Here is a 19,975-nt window from a genome sequence, read left to right as displayed (position 1 = left end):
GTGTATCGATAAAAAACACCAAAAAGAAGGCCGATGGTGGATTGTGCCAAATGAGGTGGTGTATCGAGAAATAGAGCCTGTTACTGATACTATGCGGAAAAAAAGAATCTCTTTCTTCGGTCATCTCATAAGGACACCGCAAACAAGACCGTCAAGAAATATCATTGAAAAGCTCTGGTTCCAAAAGCTAGAAGTAGGATGGATCAAAGAAATTAGAGAAGATATGAAAGAATTGGGAATTTCCCTGTCCGACCTACAGAATAAAACTGGAAAAATTACAAAGCTAAAAGATAAAAGCATTAGATTTAAACAAAAGACAGACAAACGACAAAATACAACGAAGAGGGTGTTTACGGATGAAGAAAAGAAAGCAAGATCTGAACGGATGAAGAAATAACACGCTTTTCTCAGAAAAGATCCAACCAAAATTGACTTAAGTGGTCCCATGTTGGCCGTAAAAGCATAATAATAATAATAATAATACAAAGGTTTATATACCTAAAAAAAAACCACTAAAATTTTATAATTCAATTGCATTAATTTTATATAGAAAGGAGTGTAAACAAAGAATTCTACGTAATTATTCTGTCTGAATGTATTCGTTTTGTTCTTCATGTAATAATTTTTATTTTGTTGTAAACAAATAAATTATACAGTAAATAGCATTTTCAATGTTGTTTTATGGAATTTTTTTTACAACTATAAATTTATACAAATAAATAAGAATTTAAAAAAAAAAACAAAAAAACAATTACTTCATTACTTTTGTATTTTCTTATGTTCAGTTGAAATCAGTGGTGGCTCATAGCTAAAATTAGTGGGGGGTGCTGTCCCAGAAAACTTTTTTCTAGACCTTACAAGGCCATGCTTAAAGTTTCCTCTAAAATAATTTTTATAAAAACCGGAAAAATGAATCAAATAGAATAGCTGGAAGCAGGATAATAATTTAATTCTACCCTTTATCACATTAAAGAATATGGTACACGGGTTTTAAGCACATTGTCCTTAAAAACCGTATTCGGTTTAACCGAATAAATAATAAAATAACAATACAGATAATATTTTTTAGTATTATTAGATAATAACTTAATAAACTGTCCGCTTAAAAACACTATAGTCCAACGGTGTTTAATTTAAATTTCTATGCGCACAGAAACAAATACATAATTCGTTTTTACTAATTACCTAATTTACTAATTCTCTTTCGCCTTCCCGGCATGTTTTTGGACAGATTTGGCGATCAAAGAGCCCTTGCTTTTCACAATAAAAGATTGTGAAAAGCAAGGGCTCTTGCTACTGAAGAAGCAGCTAAACCGTTTTCATATTCTTTCTACAAATATTACATATTTTAATTTTACATATTCTATGTAAAACAAATTGTTAGGGATGTAGGATGTAGAGGGTATACTGAAATGAAACGACTAGCACTAGATAGGGAATCTTGGAGAGCTGCAACAAACCAGTCAAATGACTGAAGACAAAAAAAAATTCTTTCTACCGATTAAACTAGAAAAGGGAACGAACAAGGAACGTTCTCTATACACGCGGAGAAAAAAAGTACTATCTTCCACCAGCACGACAGCGTTGGCACGGCGGGAGCGACAGTGCTCTCTCTTCCTCCCGTGCAAATTCCTATGTGCGCATGCGCACAACAGCCAAATACCACGCCGCTGGAACTGTTAAGCACACAGTTCCGTACAAAAGTTTTTGTATCTTTTTCATAAACTGGGGGTTGGTTACTGACATTAAGCTTAAGAATTATATGTTGTATAAATATAAAGAAAAAAAGGACTCATTATATTAAATTTTATCGATAATATCAAGTGGAAATAGTGGTGCTGTAGTTCCACAGTGCCTATACGGTATCCGTCATCGGTTAAAAGTATTCAATTGGTATTGAATTAATCTTTTATTTTAATTATTTTTACTAATCGATATTAAATATTGCAATATTACAATACAATTTTAATTTTCCCAGCGATACTGTGATTTGGTTTATAAATATCTTTGAAAATATGATGATTGGTTAAAATGTTGGATGTGGTTTTTTTTTAAATTTGAACGTTTCATTACCCTTTTAACATAAAATCTGATGTAGACAGCACATGACTTCTTTATACGCCTATTAAATTACTTATACACGTTTTAAAATGGAAAGTACATAAAATTTTATTTCATTAATGACTTCTGATATTTTTTCATATATATTTTTTTTTATCGTGATTATTGAATTTATCGTAAAATATTTTTTACAATCAGAAGTTAATAATTATTAATAAATCAATATATATATAAATTAAGAAAATATATATAAAAAAAAAAGTTAAAAACAAAGGGGAAATGATGCCTGATTCGAACCAATGTGCCTAGCCCCTTGTAAGATCTAAATATTTCATTAATTAAAAGTGTATTTAGCTATAAATCCAAATTTCTTTTTGGATTTTTTTGGTACACTTTTGGTCCAGTCGATTGCAATTAAAAGAAGACGTGCACAAATAGATGTTACAACAGTCCAAAATCCAAAATTTCAACATTCTACCGACAATCATTTTTGGGATATGCGAGATACATACGTACATACGTCACGCCAAAACTAGTCAAAATGGATTCAGGGATAGTCAAAATGGATATTTCCGTTGAAATCTGAAAACTGTAATTTTGCCGAATCACAATACTTTCTTTACTTCGTCGTACAAAGAAGTAAAAAAAAAAAAAACACTGTAGAAAAGAAGTTCTGGAATGTTATATGTATGAATTTTGATAAATATTTCCATACTGTTTGAAAATATTTAAACCCCAAATATTTCTACATATGGGGGTATTAATGTCATTAAATTTTGAATTTAATCAGATAGTAGGGTGGGGATTATACTACTGTTTTAATTTTTTTTATAAGAGGGATTTACCCCCATTTTAAATTTTTTTATAAGAGGGTGTTTGAAATTTGATATAGTGGTAGTTGTTTACGCCTTTCTGGCATAAAGTTTTTCCGTTATTTCTACGAATTCACAGCTAGGGTAGGTCCCGTTGTTTTGTTACAAGGAATGTTTGAATTCCACTTGGTTTCGTATTGCTGAGTCCGTAAGGTCCACCTGTCTCTATTATTGTTATTGTATTCGAACCTCCCACCGTCATCCTTAGCGACCGCGCCTATTATTCTATTGAGTTATTTCTGACTACCCTTTTCAAACACCCGTTATCTTTTCGTCCCCTTACTAATACATACACAAACACTCTCCTGTACACTACCTGGATCTGGTTACCCCCGCCTTTTTTCGCCATCTTTTCGGCAGAGTACCTCCAACATCTCACCACTGCAGTCGCCTCGGGCAATACTCTCCTGCAAAATCTGTGTTAACATTCACGCTCAAGCAGAATTTCAAACTCATCACAACACATTTGAGATTCCGCGCCTCACTCTACCACTAAACCACATCACGCCGCTGTATTCCTGATTCACCGTGCGGACTACGCCCAGGACTACAGAGGTATTCTTCCGTACTTGCTGTTACGAGGTCATCTCTGGCAAATATTTGTGTGCTACAGGCAAGTTCAGTTTTTCTTTACTCATTACGTTAAACCTTTATGTTATCATTCAAATTTGTGGAACATTCAGTTCATCCTACCTATGCCGTTCAAGTTTCAATTTCACTTTAGTACAGTCACGACAGGTCACTTACAGAAGGCTGTCAATTCAGCTGCAACCCATTTCATGTGCTCAATTAAGTTCAGTGTGATTATATTGTAATTAATTCTTTTGTACTGTAATATTATTGTGTATTTTTCTACGTCAACTAAAATTACATTTTTACATTATTTAACGTTAAGTTTGTGGTTCATAAATCAGGAAAGGCCAATGCCAATCAAGATTTACTTTAATTTATTTTTCTAAGGTTATGACATTTGTTCATTACTAATTTTTCAATATTACAGCATTTGTCAGTAATGCAATAGTTTTCAGATATATTATGTTTATTGATGTCATATTTTTCTAAAGTTATAATTAAAACTAAGGTGTTTCATGTTATCCTTCAGGCTTTGTCAAAAACGTATATTGTAAAAATCTGTATTTAGAAGCGTGTACTCATGTATTTTTTCAGTTAACTATCATTGTTCAGACGCTGAGTTCAGCTGATGTATTAAGTAGTTTTTAAGGTTATAATAATTAACTTATATCAAGTTGTTCTCATTAAAGTCCAATTTCTTTTGGCAAATACTAGCTGTGTGTTTTTTATTTTTAACTTTACCCAACAGTAGTAATACATGTTTAGTTTATAATATTACTTGTCCAACAGAGGATGTCTGGTGGAAGCACAGGAAGAAACAGTACATTTTCAAATGCACGGTGGAGTTCCGCAGGGCTCTGTTTTGGGGCCGTTGTTGTGGCTGGTGATTATAGATGAACTCCTTCAGAAGGAGTTTCCTGTCGGCGTTCAGGTGCTGGCTTATGCAGATGACCTTGCAGTCCTCGTAGAGGGAAGGACGGTCTTGGAGGTGCGGGAGAGGGTGTATGCGGCCATCGACACTATACAGGAGTGGTTGAGGTCCAGGGGTCTGCAACTGTCTACGGAAAAATGCCGGTGTTTTGCCTTTACGGGTAGAAGAGTGCTAGAACCGTTCAATATTTCCATCAACGGTCATGCTATAGAAGAAGCGAATAACATCAAGTACTTAGGAGTTATCCTCCAGAAAAACGGTAGATACACCGAGCACATAGTCGATGTATGCAACAAGGCAGAAAGGATGATAAAAAGTCTAAACATCATTATGTCATCGCAGAATGCCCCTCGGGCCTCAAAGCGCCGTTTACTGGCGACCACCGTCGTGTCTTCGCTTATGTATGCCGTTCCGGCCTGGTGGCGCTCTATCGCCATCAGGCGCAACAAAGAGAGACTGGCGAGGACGCACAGGTGTGTGCTCCTAGGTGTTGTGTCCGCATACAGGACAGTGTCCTATGCCGCCCTGTGCGTGTTATCGGGTACACCTCCTATTGACCTAATCGCAAAAAAGAGGGTGGAGAGGGCACAAGGCAAGCCAGAACAAGAGGTCAGGGATGCCGTTTATAATATCTGGCAGGAAAGATGGTCGCAGGAAGCTGTGGGTCGATGGACGAGAACCCTCATCACCAACATCAAGCCGTGGTTGTCGAGAAGATTTGGTGAGGTTGATCATCACCTATCGCAGTTTTTTACAGGACATGGTTCCTTCAATAACTACCTGCACAAAATAGGCAAGAGAGAAGAGCCGATTTGCAACTACTGCAACGAGATAGATGATGCTGAGCGCACCTTTTTTGAGTGCAATAGGTGGGACACCCTTAGACATAGTAAGGCACTCGCAGGTATAACTCCAGAGACAACAATAGACTACATGCTAAGAAGCGAGTCAGACCGGAATAATTTTGCTAGTTTTGTTAGACAAGTTGTTCTACAGAAATACTCCGATGAGAGAAGACAAGGTGTTGGCTAGAATAGGACCGGGTGGACAGCCTTGCTGGTGAGGTCCAGCATGCTGCGGTGTGTTGGCACTGATGAGCCACCAAGGACTCCACGGGTAACAGTCAGGCAACAGCACACTGAATACTGAAGGGACCCGGTACCGCGTCGCGGCGAACTGGGTCTGGCGTGGTGTATTAGTATTGCCCTTTTGGTCCCCAAGGGGCAATATTGATAAAGAACTCTCAAAAAGAGCTAACCGGTAGGCCGACCTGCCATGCCGGTATATAGCCGGTAGGTGGGGAGGCCTATTTGAGTTTAAAGACACTCCCCTGGGCGGCGTAATACCAACAAGTCGGTGCGGCCCAGGGGAGCTGAGAGAAAAAAAAAAAGAAAAAAAAAGTTTATAATATTGAGATAATATACTAGATATTGTTTATAATATACTAGATCATGGGTACCGGTGTTCTTTGGTGGTTGGGTTTCAATTAACCACACATCTCAGGAATAGTTGAACTGAGAATGTACAAGACTACACTTCATTTACACTCATACATATCATCCTCATTCATCCTCTGAAGTATTATCTAAAAACGGTAGTTACCGGAAGCTAAACAGGAATTATAATATTATAATATTGAAATTTTAATTCGACTGGTCTAGGAGTACCGGGATATAATTAATTTAATTATTTCATAGTTTTTTACATAAATTTCTAAAATCGGTGAAACGTATAAATAATATTCCCTTGTAAAAGTTCTAACTTCTGTTAAAGTTTGGCCCCTTGATTCGATAAGGGCCAACAATTCGATACGGCCTTAACCAAATTAATTGTTTTTGAAAATTTTTAAAAATATTTCTAATCCGGCTTAGGCATTATGCACCAAATTATGTCGCAATATTTGTGTGGATTAAATTTTAATAGTATTACGTTTTAGGCCTCTATATGCAAGTAGATAAGACTATAAATACACAGTAAAGTGGCTGTGCATGTACACTCATGGAATTGCCGGCCGAGACATTAGCGTCGATGTCAACCTGACACAGGCTAAACTGATAACTGTGTTATACTACCAAATTTACAGAATCTAAAAGACAATCTCCGGTAAAGACAATCAGGGCTAGGAACGGAGAGCGTAGAGAGACGACAGGAATAGTCACAAGGAGGTGTCTTTTCCTACAGAAGAAATCAGAATAAGGCTATACTAATTTCATATTTAATTTGTTTTCTTCCGTTATCTTATTACATTTCCGATTTTTACATTCTAAAAAATCCTTATCTAAAGTTATTTTCTAACTTATCTAAATGCGTTTCCATTTTGTATTAGTTAATTGAAGAAGAGAGAAGCATTTGGAAAAATATAATTAAAAGAAGGGAGGCCACATATTAAGGCAACCTGGAATAGTCGCTTTAATATTGGAGGGACAAGTAGAAGAAAAAAAATTATCCAGGCAGGCCACGTTTGGAATATGTAAAACAAATGGTTAGGGATGTAGGATATAGAGGGTAAACTGAAATGTAATGACTAGCACTAGATAGGATATCTTGTACACCTGCATCAAACCAGTCAAATGACTGAAGACAAAAAAAATTTGATTAATGATTTGATTAATTTAAATAATTATTATACATTTTTTAATATCTAAAAACCTCTATGACGTATTAGATGTAATAATTTGACAAGGACAATGCGGAGAAAGTTATACAACTTTTTGGAATTTTATTTTCGTGATTGAACAATAAATATTAAAAATACAATAAAATTTTTACTTCCGTATACGAAATAAAGGATGTGATCGCGAAAAATTTCGGTTTTCAGATTTCAACAGAAGTATTCTTTTTGACCATTTCTGAATCCATTTTGACTAGTTTTGGCGCGTGACGTCTCTACGTACGTATTATCTCGTATAACTAAAAAACGATTAGCCGTAGAATGTTGAAATTTTGGATTTAGCACTGTTGTAACATCTAGTTGTTCAGCTCTCCTTTTGATTGCAATAAACTGAACCAAAAGTGTCCAAAAGAGCTCAAAATCCCCAAAATAAGAATATTGGATTTCCTTGTACGAAGTAAAGAAAGTGTCATCGCGAAAAATTTCCGTTTTCAGATTTCAACAGAAATATCAAGTTTGATCATCCCTGAATCCATTTTGGCTAATTTCGGCGTGACGTCTGTACGTACGTGTATATCGCACAACTCAAAAACGATTAGCCGTAGAATGTTGAAATTTTGGATTTAGGATTGTTTAAATAGACTAGTTGTGCACCTCCCCTTTTGATTGCAATCGACTGAACCAAAAAAAAAACCACAAAATACAAAAAAATTAGATTTTGGACTTTTTCTTTAGTACAGTAATAAACCCTCATTGAGAGCTTTTCAACGATATATCATAAGGGTTACTTATTTTCATCGGTTCTAGAGTGATAGCAAAATAAAATTTTAATTAATGAAATATTTGAAACTTACAAGGGAAAGGCACATCGGTTCGAATCAGACGTCATCTCTTTTTTTTAATTTAAATATATTTATGTATTAATAATTATTAACCTGTGATTGTAAAAACATTTTACAATAAATAATAATTTTCAATAATAACAATAAAAAAAAAATAAAAAATCAGAAGTTATTAGTAAAATAAAATGTTATATAATTTTAAAAATGTGTATACGTAATTTAATAGGCGTTATTATATATGTTTATATGTAATAGATTTGTTGAAACATCTGATTATTTCATATTAATTGAAAATTATAATTTAGAATCGTATTATTTTTGGATTTTCTTAGTTTAATTTCTGTTTAATTTTATCTACATTAAAGTTAACTACTTTAATGTAAAGCGTCGAGATGCCGCTACCCCTCACGGCTGCATGGAAACCCATGCCCTCAACAGTGCAGTCGCCATCCCGCTGACAGTGTCGTGTGCTCATTCAAAACGCCGACCCCAAAACCACAGTCAGTTCAAACGTTTATATATATATATATATTTCACTTTCCTGTGGTAACGATAAATGCTGTAATTTTGCGCCAATCACTTTCAAATCGATACATAAAATATACCGACCCAAAATCTCGGTCGAGTTTGTTAATGGGCGAAGTCGGATCATGGGGGTGGAAATGGGATGGTTTTTTCGAAAAAGAAGAAAGTAAAATTTGAATTCGTTTAAAATTTCTACTATTCTTTGGATAGACGTTTTTAAGTAAAGTTTGATGATATCACCAACCATTGGCCCAGGGGGTGGAAAAAATGGGGTTTTGAAAACAAAAAAAATTCATACCTCCCTTAATAGGCAAAGTATTGAGTCGGTTTTATGTAGTCGTTAGCCCTCTAAACACTACCTAAAACTTTTGTCTGAAACAATTTTGATCAACCTTTACGGCAAGGAATGACCAAAATATTGATGAAATTGTTAGAAGATGGGGCTTGTCGTTTGCTGAACATGTGAAACTTTTTTCACATGCAACCATTGTCGTATTGAGTAAATTTAAAGTTTTTCTTAAGGTGAAAATCTTTTTTATATCCTACTTAGCACCGATGAAATCTACCTCCGCCTTCCGGCGTACCGAAAGGGATTTTTTTACTTCTTTGTACGAAGTAAAGGAAGTAATGTAATCGCGAAAAATTTCTGTTTTTAGAGATCAACAGAAATATCCATTTTGAACATCCCTGAATCCATTTTGACTAGTTTCGGCGTGATGTCTGTACGTATTATCTCGCGTAACTCGAAAAGGATTAGCCGTAGAATGTTGAAATTTTGGATTTTGGACTGTTGTAACATTTAGTTGTGCACCTCCATTTTTGATTGCAATCGACTGGAGCAAAAGCGTCCAAAAAAGCCAAAAGATCTTAACAATTTGGATTTTGGAGTTTTTCTTAACTGCAGTAATAAGCCGTCATTGAGGGCTTTTCAATTATATTTCATAAGTAGTACTTATTTTCATTGGTTCCAGAGTTATAGCCAAATGAAATTTTAATTAATGAAATATTTGGATCTTACAAGGGAAGGCACATCGATTCGAATCAGATTTCATCTCCTTTTTTTAATTTAAATATGTTACTTTATTATTAATCATTAACCAGTTGTGATTATAAATAAGTTTTACAATAAACAATAATTCAATAATAATAATAATAATAATAAATATGAAAAAAAATCAGTAGTAGTTAGTGAAATAAAATTTTATATACTTTTAAAAATGTGTATATGTAATTTAATAGGCGTTATTATAAATTTTTATTTATTTTTTCTTTTTTTTTTGTCTTCAGTCATTTGACTGGTTTGATGCAGCTCTCCAAGATTCCCTATCTAGTGCTAGTCGTTTCATTTCAGTATACCCTCTACATCCTACATCCCCAACAATTTGTTTTACATACTCCAAACGTGGCCTGCCTACACAATTTTTCCCTTCTACCTGTCCTTCCAATATTAAAGCGACTATTCCAGGATGCCTTAGTATGTGGCCTATAAGTCTGTCTCTTCTTTTAACTATATTTTTCCAAATGCTACTTTCTTCATCTATTTGCCGCAATACCTCTTCATTTGTCACTTTATCCACCCGTCTGATTTTTAACATTCTCCTATAGCACCGCATTTCAAAAGCTTCTAATCTTTTCTTCTCAGATACTCCGATCGTCCATGTTTCACTTCCATATAAAGCGACACTCCAAACATACACTTTCAAAAATCTTTTCCTGACATTTAAATCAATTTCTGATGTAAACGAATTATATTTCTTACTGAAGGCTCGTTTAGCTTGTGCTATTCGACATTTTATATCGCTCCTGCTTCGTCCATCTTTAGTAATTTTACTTCCCAAATAACAAAATTCTTCTACCTCCATAATCTTTTCTCCTCCTATTTTCACACTCAGAGGTCCATCTTTGTTATTTCTACTACATTTCATCTTTTGTTTTGTTCTTGTTTATTTTCAGGCGATAGTTCTTGCGTAGGACTTCATCTATGCCGTTCATTGTTTCTTCTAAATCCCTTTTACTCTCGGCTAGAATTACTATATCATCGGCAAATCGTAGCATCTTTATCTTTTCACCTTGTACTGTTACTCCGAATCTAAATTGTTCTTTAACATCATTAACTGCTAGTTCCATGTAAAGATTAAAAAGTAACGGAGATAGGGAACATCCTTGTCGGACTCCCTTTCTTATTAGGGCTTCTTTCTTATGTTCTTCAATTGTTATTGTTGCTGTTTGGTTCCTGTACATGTTAGCAATTGTTCTTCTATCTCTGTATTTGAACCCTAATTTTTTTAAAATGCTGAACATTTTATTCTAGTCTACGTTATCGAATGCCTTTTCCAGGTCTATAAACGCCAAGTATGTTGGTTTGTTTTTCTTTAATCTTCCTTCTACTATTAATCTGAGGCCTAAAATTGCTTCCTTTGTCCCTATACTTTTCCTGAAACCAAATTGGTCTTCTCCTAACACTTGTAATAGATTTTTCTCCTAACACTATGTAATAGATTTGTTGAAACATCTGATTATTTCATATTAATTGAAAATTATAATTTAGAATCGTATTATTTTTGGATTTTCTTAGTTTAATTTCTGTTTAATTTTATCTACATTAAAGTTAACTACTTTAATGTAAAGTGACTGAAAAATAGACCTCACAAAAACACCATATATAAAACTGAGGCATAGTACATGCCTAATCTTTAATAAATTGGAAAAACTTCTTAAGTTTTAGTTCATTACTCCTCTGATATTGTCGGCCAATATCTTCTCGAAATCGTAGTTGATCATAATTTCGTTTATTTGTTTTTTGTTGCCGATCATTTAATCGCTTCTTTAGTTTGATATAATTCTTCTGATCTTAATTTGCGTACACATTCTCTAGTTTTCAATTTTTTTCTTTATATTCTTCATCTTCCTTAATCTTTTTTATCATTTCTTCGGTTTTAACATTTCTTATATTTGTCATCTTCTCTTAATATTTTTATTCTTTCTTTAGTTTTAACATTTTTTTCATGTACTTTTAAAAATATATATATGCAATTTAATAGGCGTACAAGAAAGTCATGTGGTGTCCACATCAGATTTTTTATATTTAATTGAAATTAAATTTGTAAATTTGAAAAATTTTGGTTAATGAAATATTTCATCCCAATTTTTGTAATTCATTGTAGATACATTGCGGATAAAAAATAAAGCGACGAATTTGCCAGCTTTTTTTATTTTTATTCTATAAATGCTTCAAGAAATATCTTTTTATTTATTAATATTTAATATTTACCTGATATTTATTTATTTCTTTACTATTTAAATTAGTATTTTTTAAGTATCTACTGATGATGATTGGGTAATAATTGAAATGATCTGATGGATTTATATTTTATTAGGTTTTTTTTTTGTTTTTAACGAAGTATAAAATATAATTTTTTCAATTCATGCCGTCCAAATTATCTTCAGCTTGCCAGTTAGATAAAATAATACGTATTATTTTTGGTACATATATTCAACATTCAATTATTGAGAGATTTAGTAATACGCCTTATTGATTTTCTATGTAGGCCTATTATGTATTATTACCTAAAAATCTCTTGCAATCACGTCGATTGGTTATTGATGCATGGCGATTTCAATGTCAGTTAAATGCATGGATAGTAAATATAATATGTATAGTAAATATTTTGATTGATTGCGATTGAATTTGATTATATTAGTAACCTTTATAAATAAATAATACATTTTTTAAGAAAACTCTATTTAAAATTTATTTGAACATGTAAATTTATTTATTTTTTCTAATCTAATTTATCGCGGTTTTTTTTATAAGTTTACTTGCCCATTTATTACACAATATTGTATGAATTAATTTTATAAAAATACCAGTGATCAGTTAGAAATTTTAAATATTAAAAAAAAATTTTTTTTTTACGTCTTAAATAATTAGAAAATGGTGTTATAGAGGAAGAAGAGGAAGTTGAGGAGAATGAAATGGGAGAAACAATACTGAGATCTGAATTTAAGAGAGCATTAAAAGATTTAAATGGCAGAAAGGCTCCTGGAATAGACGGAATACCTGTAGAATTACTGCGCAGTGCAGGTGAGGAAGCGATTGATTATACGAACTGGAGTGTAATATTTATGAAAAAGGGGAAATTTCCGTCAGACTTCAAAAAAAGTATTATAGTAATGATACCAAAGAAAGCAGGGGCAGATAAATGTGAAGAATACAGAACAATTAGTTTAACTAGTCATGCATCAAAAATCATAACTAGAATTCTATACAGGAGAATTGAGAGGAGAGTGGAAGAAGTGTTAGGAGAAGACCAATTTGGTTTCAGGAAAAGTATAGGGACAAGGGAGGCAATTTTAGGCCTCAGATTAATAGTAGAAGGAAGATTAAAGAAAAACAAACCAACATACTTGGCGTTTATAGATAACGTAGACTGGAATAAAATGTTCAGCACTTTTAAAAAATTAGGGTACAAATACAGAGATAGAAGAACAATTGCTAACATGTACAGGAACCAAACAGCAACAGTAACAATTGAAAAACATAAGAAAGAAGCCGTAATAAGAAAGGGAGTCCGACAAGGATGTTCCCTGTTTCCGTTACTTTTTAATCTTTACATGGAACTAGCAGTTAATGATGTTAAAGAACAATTTAGATTCGGAGTAACAGTACAAGGTGAAAATATAAAGATGCTACGATTTGTTGATGATATAATAATTCTAGCCGAGAGTAAAAAGGATTTAGAAGAAACAATGAACGGCTTAGATGAAGTCCTACGCAAGAACTATCGCGTGAAAATAAACAAGAACAAAACAAAAGTAATGAAATGTAGTAGAAATAACAAAGACGGACCACTGAATGTGAAAATAGGAGGAGAAAAGATTATGGAGGTAGAAGAATTTTGTTATTTGGGAAGTAAAATTACTAAAGATGGACGAAGCAGGAGCGATATAAAATGCCGAATAGCACAAGCTAAACGAGCCTTCAGTAAGAAATATAATTTGTTTACATCAAAAATTAATTTAAATGTCAGGAAAAGATTTTTGAAAGTGTATGTTTGGAGTGTCGCTTTATATGGAAGTGAAACTTGGACGATCGGAGTATCTGAGAAGAAAAGGTTAGAAGCTTTTGAAATGCGGTGCTATAGGAGAATGTTAAAAATAGACGGGTGGATAAAGTGACAAATGAAGAGGTATTGCGGCAAATATATGAAGAATGAAGCATTTGGAAAAATATAGTTAAAAGAAGAGACAGACTTATAGGCCACATACTAAGGCATCCTGGAATAGTCGCTTTAATATTGGAAGGACAGGTAGAAAGGAAAAATTGTATAGGCAGGCCACGTTTGGAATATGTAAAACAAATTGATACAGTTCCACACAAAACATTTTGTATTATTTTCATAAACTGGTGGATGGCTACTGACATTAAGCTTAAGTACAAGTATAAAGAAATAATTAAAGAAAAAAGGACTCATTGTATTAAATGTTATCGATAATATCAAGCGGAAATAGGAGGTGCTGCAGTTCCACAGTGCCTATACGCGAACACTGGTCCACACATCTCACACATTCACAGTAGTATAATTAGGAGTCAATACGTATATACAGAGAGACTTCAACGAATCAGTAGTACTCATAACATGTAACATTTTCACATCTTTCTTTAATATAGAATCATAATAGTATTTGTACTCATTTAGCACAGCCTGTCTGTGCAGATTAAATCCGCAATCACGTGACGAAGAAAAAAAAATAATAACAATAATATTTATATTTATAAAACAATAAAAATTACGGTCGGTTTTACTGTTAGAAGTTATTTTAAATATTCATATTGTTAGCGTTCATTAAAAAAAAAAATAAATATTTTAAAGTGTATTTTAGTTTTGTACTTTGGGAAAAAATATAAATATTCTTGTGGACATAACGGATCTCTTACAGAAAAGCAAGTTTAAAATAGTATAATATTCTATGTTCGAAATATTTTTATAAATAAACGAGTGCAAATTCATGTGAGAAAGAGTGTGCGTGCTTATATTTAAACAATGCAGCCTTCAGATGATAAGCGCGGATTACTTCCTAATTCAATGAATTTTTGATGTATCTTCTGTAATTTGCATTCTATCGTTACTAGATATAATTATTGAGTAATAGTTGGTCTATCTAAAATTTACAGAGTGGTTTATTTAAATTGAGAGACATCTCTATCTCAAAAACTACACATTTTAGGAAAAACTTTTTCCTATTAAAAGTTTTCCATTTCAAAGGAGAAATTCGTTCATAACTTATGTTGTCCTTGATAAGATCAAATAAAGGTCATTTAAAGGTCAAATAACTTTTTAAAAAAATTTTTTTTTTTGTCTTCAGTCATTTGACTGGTTTGATCCAGCTCTCCAAGATTCCCTATCTAGTGCTAGTAGTTTCATTTCAGTATACCCTCTATATCCTACATCCCTAACAATTTGTTTTACATATTCCAAACGTGGCCTGCCTACACAATTTTTTCCTTCTACCTGTCCTTCCAATATTAAAGCGACTATTCCAGGATGCCTTAGTATGTGGCCTATAAGTCTGTCTCTTCTTTTAACTATATTTTTCCAAATGCTTCTTTCTTCATCTATTTGTCGCAGCAATACCTCTTCATTTGTCACTTTATCCATTCGTCTGATTTTTAACATTCTCCTATAGCACCGCATTTCAAAAGCTTCTAATCTTTTCTTCTCAGATACTCCGATCGTCCAAGTTTCACTTCCATATAAAGTGACACTTTCAAAAATCTTTTCCTGACATTTAAATTAATTTTTGATGTAAACAAATTATATTTCTTACTGAAGGCTCGTTTAGCTTGTGCTATTCGGCATTTTATATCGCTCCTGCTTCGTCCATCTTTAGTAATTCTACTTCCCAAATAACAAAATTCTTCTACTTCCATAATCTTTTCTCCTCCTATTTTCACATTCAGCGGTCCATCTTTGTTATTTCTACTGCATTTCATTACTTTTGTTTTGTTCTTGTTTATTTTCATGCGATAGTTTTTGCGTAGGACTTCATCTATGCCGTTCATTGTTTCTTCTAAATCCTTTTTACTCTCGGCTAGAATTACTATATCATCAGCAAATCGTAGCATCTTTATCTTTTCACCTTGTACTGTTACTCCGGATCTAAATTGTTCTTTAACATCATTAACTGCTAGTTCCATGTAAAGATTAAAAAGTAACGGAGATAGGGAGCATCCTTGTCGGACTCCCTTTCTTATTACGGCTTCTTTCTTATGTTCTTCAATTACATTGAAATTACAAATGACATTTCTCTAAGTGAACGTATTATCAGTGTGTTCAATTAATTTTTTTTACTACTTTGTTACTCGCCAACTATTAATAAATATTAAATTATTTAGTTTTTATTTATTGGAAATTTTGGAACGATTTACAACCAGAGAAAAAATTGAGGTAATTTTACTTTACGGGGAATGTCTCTGAAATATTGATCTTTGTTATTTCTACTACATTTCATTACTTTTGTTTTGTTCTTGTTTATTTTCACGCGATAGTTCTTGCGTAGGACTTCATCTATGCCGTTCATTGTTTCTTCTAAATCCTTTTTACTCTCGGCTAGAATTACTATATCATCAGCAAATCGTAGCATCTTTATCTTTTCACCTTGTACTGTTACTCCGAATCTAAAATTTTTATTTTTAAAAATCTAATATTTTATCTAATATTTTATTTTTTAAAATAGAAACCTATATTTTTTATTGCAGAATCGAATTCTTTGTAAAAAAAACTTAAAATTTCATTTCAGACTTTTTTCTAAAATTGATAATTTTTGGTTATTCATCTTCAAAAATGCTGAAGACCTATAAATTGGTGTTTTTAGTTTCATTATGTCTTACTCAGCTGACGAGTTACACTCAGCTGATGTTAAATTTTAAATAAAAAACATTCAATTAAAGGATTAACCTAAATAAAATCTATTTACGTCTTAATGAATTATTTTAATCAAATAGTATATAACGGTATGGTACATAGTTCAGTTGTGTTGCACACTTTGATCGGTTAAGTCATGTGGACTGTATAAAATTATTTAATTTAACGAATTATTGATACTTTAATTTTGATTTTTTAATTATCTTTATTTAAAATAATTTAAAAAAATTACTCTACATAAATTACAGCAACAAATGTTCTTCTACATCTATGTATTTTTCGATACGTTTTAAGAACGATCCATGAACATTTAATAGGGTTTCTCTCTTGATATTTCTACAGAAGTTTGTTATACGCTCTTTCATGTTTTTCGGGATACTTCTAGGTAAATCTCTTCATTAAGGTAATCCCATAAAAAGATTCTACTGGAGTAATATCGGGGAAACTAACAGGCCAATTAACTGGACCAGCTCTACCAATCATTGTATTCGCGATCCGAAATTATTCTGGTGATAATTGATGATATGCAGGTCAGCCATCACGATGAAATCACATCGCTGTTGTCTTCTTTAAGGGTAGTGTATCAAGCAGTAAAGGCAATTGATTTTCTAGAATATCTGTGTATTTCTCTCCGTTAAAATTTCCATCGAAAAAATGTGGTCCAATTAATGTACAGCCTGTAATTCAGCACCTGTGCTGAAGATCATTAGCCACTATGGATTTTCCAATAATGCATATTACGTCTGTTTACTGCTCCATGATTAGTAAAACCTCATTCATCGGAAAATAGAATATTAAAAAAAAAATTGATCTACCTTTTTTCAAGCGCTCATTGAGAAAATATTATTTTTAATTCAAAGTCGTTGCCATGCAATTTTTGATGCAGTGAAATATGGTACAGATGGGATTTCATGCGTTTTAATATTCTCAGAACACTGGTTTTTGATATCTCGGAGACACTCGAATTCTTCTTGAACATGAGAAACCACAATGACCGTCGTAGCCACCGCTATTTCGTTGTTTTCTGTTGTCAGAGTATTTTGACGGTTCCTATTTTTAGCTCCCGCATTTCCAGTATAAGTAAACTGTTTTACAATTCAGTACATAGAAGAATGACAAGTATTTCTGCCGGGGAATTATAGGGCAAACAAAGATCAATATTTCAGAGACATTCCCCGTAAAGTAAAATTACCTCAATTTTTTCTCTGGTTGTAAATCGTTCCAAAATTTCCAATAAATAAAAACTAAATAATTTAATATTTATTAATAGTTGGCGAGTAACAAAGTAGTAAAAAAAATTAATTGAACACACTGATAATACGTTCACTTAGAGAAATGTCATTTGTAATTTCAATGTAATTGAAGAACATAAGAAAGAAGCCGTAATAAGAAAGGGAGTCCGACAAGGATGCTCCCTATCTTCGTTACTTTTTAATCTTTACATGGAACTAGCAGTTAATGATGTTAAAGAACAATTTAGATTCGGAGTAACAGTACAAGGTGAAAAGATAAAGATGCTACGATTTGCTGATGATATAGTAATTCTAGCCGAAAGTAAAAGGGATTTAGAAGAAACAATGAACGGCATAGATGAAGTCCTACGCAAGAACTATCGCCTGAAAATAAACAAGAACAAAACAAAAGTAATGAAATGTAGTAGAAATAACAAAGATGGACCACTGAATGTGAAAATAGGAGGAGAAAAGATTACGGAGGTAGAAGAATTTTGTTATTTGGGAAGTAAAATTACTAAAGATGGACGAAGCAGGAGGGATATAAAATGCCGAATAGCACAAGCTAAACGAGCCTTCAGTAAGAAATATAATTTGTTTACATCAAAAATTAATTTAAATGTCAGGAAAAGTTTTTGAAAATGTATGTTTGGAGTGTCGCTTTATATGGAAGTGAAACTTGGACGATCGGAGTATCTGAGAAGAAAAGATTAGAAGCTTTTGAAATGCGGTGCTATAGGAGAATGTTAAAAATCAGACGGGTGGATAAGTGACAAATGAAGAGGTATTGCGGCAAATAGATGAAGAAAGAAGCATTTGGAAAAATATAGTTAAAAGAAGAGAGGCCACATACTAAGGCATCCTGGAATAGTCGCTTTAATATTGGAAGGACGGGTAGAGGGGAAAAATTGTATAGGCAGGCCACGTTTGAAATATGTAAAACAAATTGTTAGGGATGTAGGATGTAGAGGGTATACTGAAATGAAACGACTAGCACTAGATAGGGAATCTTGGAGAGCTGCATCAAACCAGTCGAATGACTGAAGACAATAAAAAAAAATAAAAAATAAAAATAAAAGTCTTCTGACTAAAGAAATTGTATAAACTATAAATTTAGTTTTCCAGGGTTGTACGTGAGAACAATCTACATCAATTGATATAAAGATGCGTAACTCATTGAGTATGTACCGGAAATACAATTCAGTTAACCTTTTAATTTGTGAATACTTTAATGAATAAATTATACAGCGTAAAAAATATAATCGATTTAGATATTTTTTTTATATCTTAATAAATGTGTAATAAAAAAATTTAATCTGTTTAGTCTCGTTTGAATGTTTCAGAGAACGGTGAAAAATTGCGTTACAAATATATGTCAATTATTTATTAAATTTATTAAGGGTAAATTATAAAATTTAATATCATTTAAATTTGTTACAAACAAAATCCATAATCATAATAAAATTACATTAATACATTTTTCTCCTTGAAAAATGAAATAAATATTTTCCATGAAATTTACTGAATGTAGATAAACTTTAGAAAATTTTAAAATTAATAATTTAATAAACAAATTACTATTAATCAATCAATTAATATTTTTCAATTATGTAGGGTCATAAAAAAGAAAATATTTTCTTTCATGCTTTTCATTTAAAAATATATTTAATAATAAAGTGAAAAATAAATAAAACATGACATCAATAATAAGTAGCTAAATATTAAATTACTCATGGATATAAAACAATAAAATGAATAAAAATAAAAACAGCTGTAAACTATAAAATTTTAATACCTAAAATTAAAACGTATTAAAAAAGTAAGAATTATTGACCTTCATCGCGGGGTGGTAACTCTTTTCATCTAGAAAATACTGGGTTCGAATCCCGGTTAAACATTTCTTTTTACATAAATTACAAATTTTCATTACCTATATTCATATTCAAAATTTTGTCATTAATTAATTTAAAAAAAAAAATTTGTATCATCAATATTTATAAACTAAAATATTTCAAATAATAAAAAACTGATATGGGCACCACATGACTTCCTTGTACACCTATTAAATTACATATACACATTTTTTTGCTGTATATCAATTAAATTTATTTTATTTGAAAGTGAGATACGATCTTCCAATTATTTAATAAAGTGGACAGTTACATAATTGTTGAAACTAGAAAATGTGTACTCAAATTTAGATCAGAAGAATTATATCCAATTAAACAGCAATTTAATGATCGGCAACAAAAAACAAATAAACGAAATGATGGTCGAATTCGACTTAGAGAGAATATCGTCTGACAATATCAAAAGAGTAATGAACTAAAAGATAAGAATTTGTTGCAATTTATTAAAGATCGGGCATGTATGCCTGAGTGTATATGTTGTTCTTGTGAGGGT

This window comes from Lycorma delicatula, chromosome 1 (genome assembly GCF_047948215.1).
Source record: "Lycorma delicatula isolate Av1 chromosome 1, ASM4794821v1, whole genome shotgun sequence".
Lineage (NCBI taxonomy): Eukaryota > Metazoa > Arthropoda > Insecta > Hemiptera > Fulgoridae > Lycorma > Lycorma delicatula.
The sequence above is the reverse complement of the archived record's forward strand: the minus strand, read 5'-3'. Positions refer to the sequence as shown.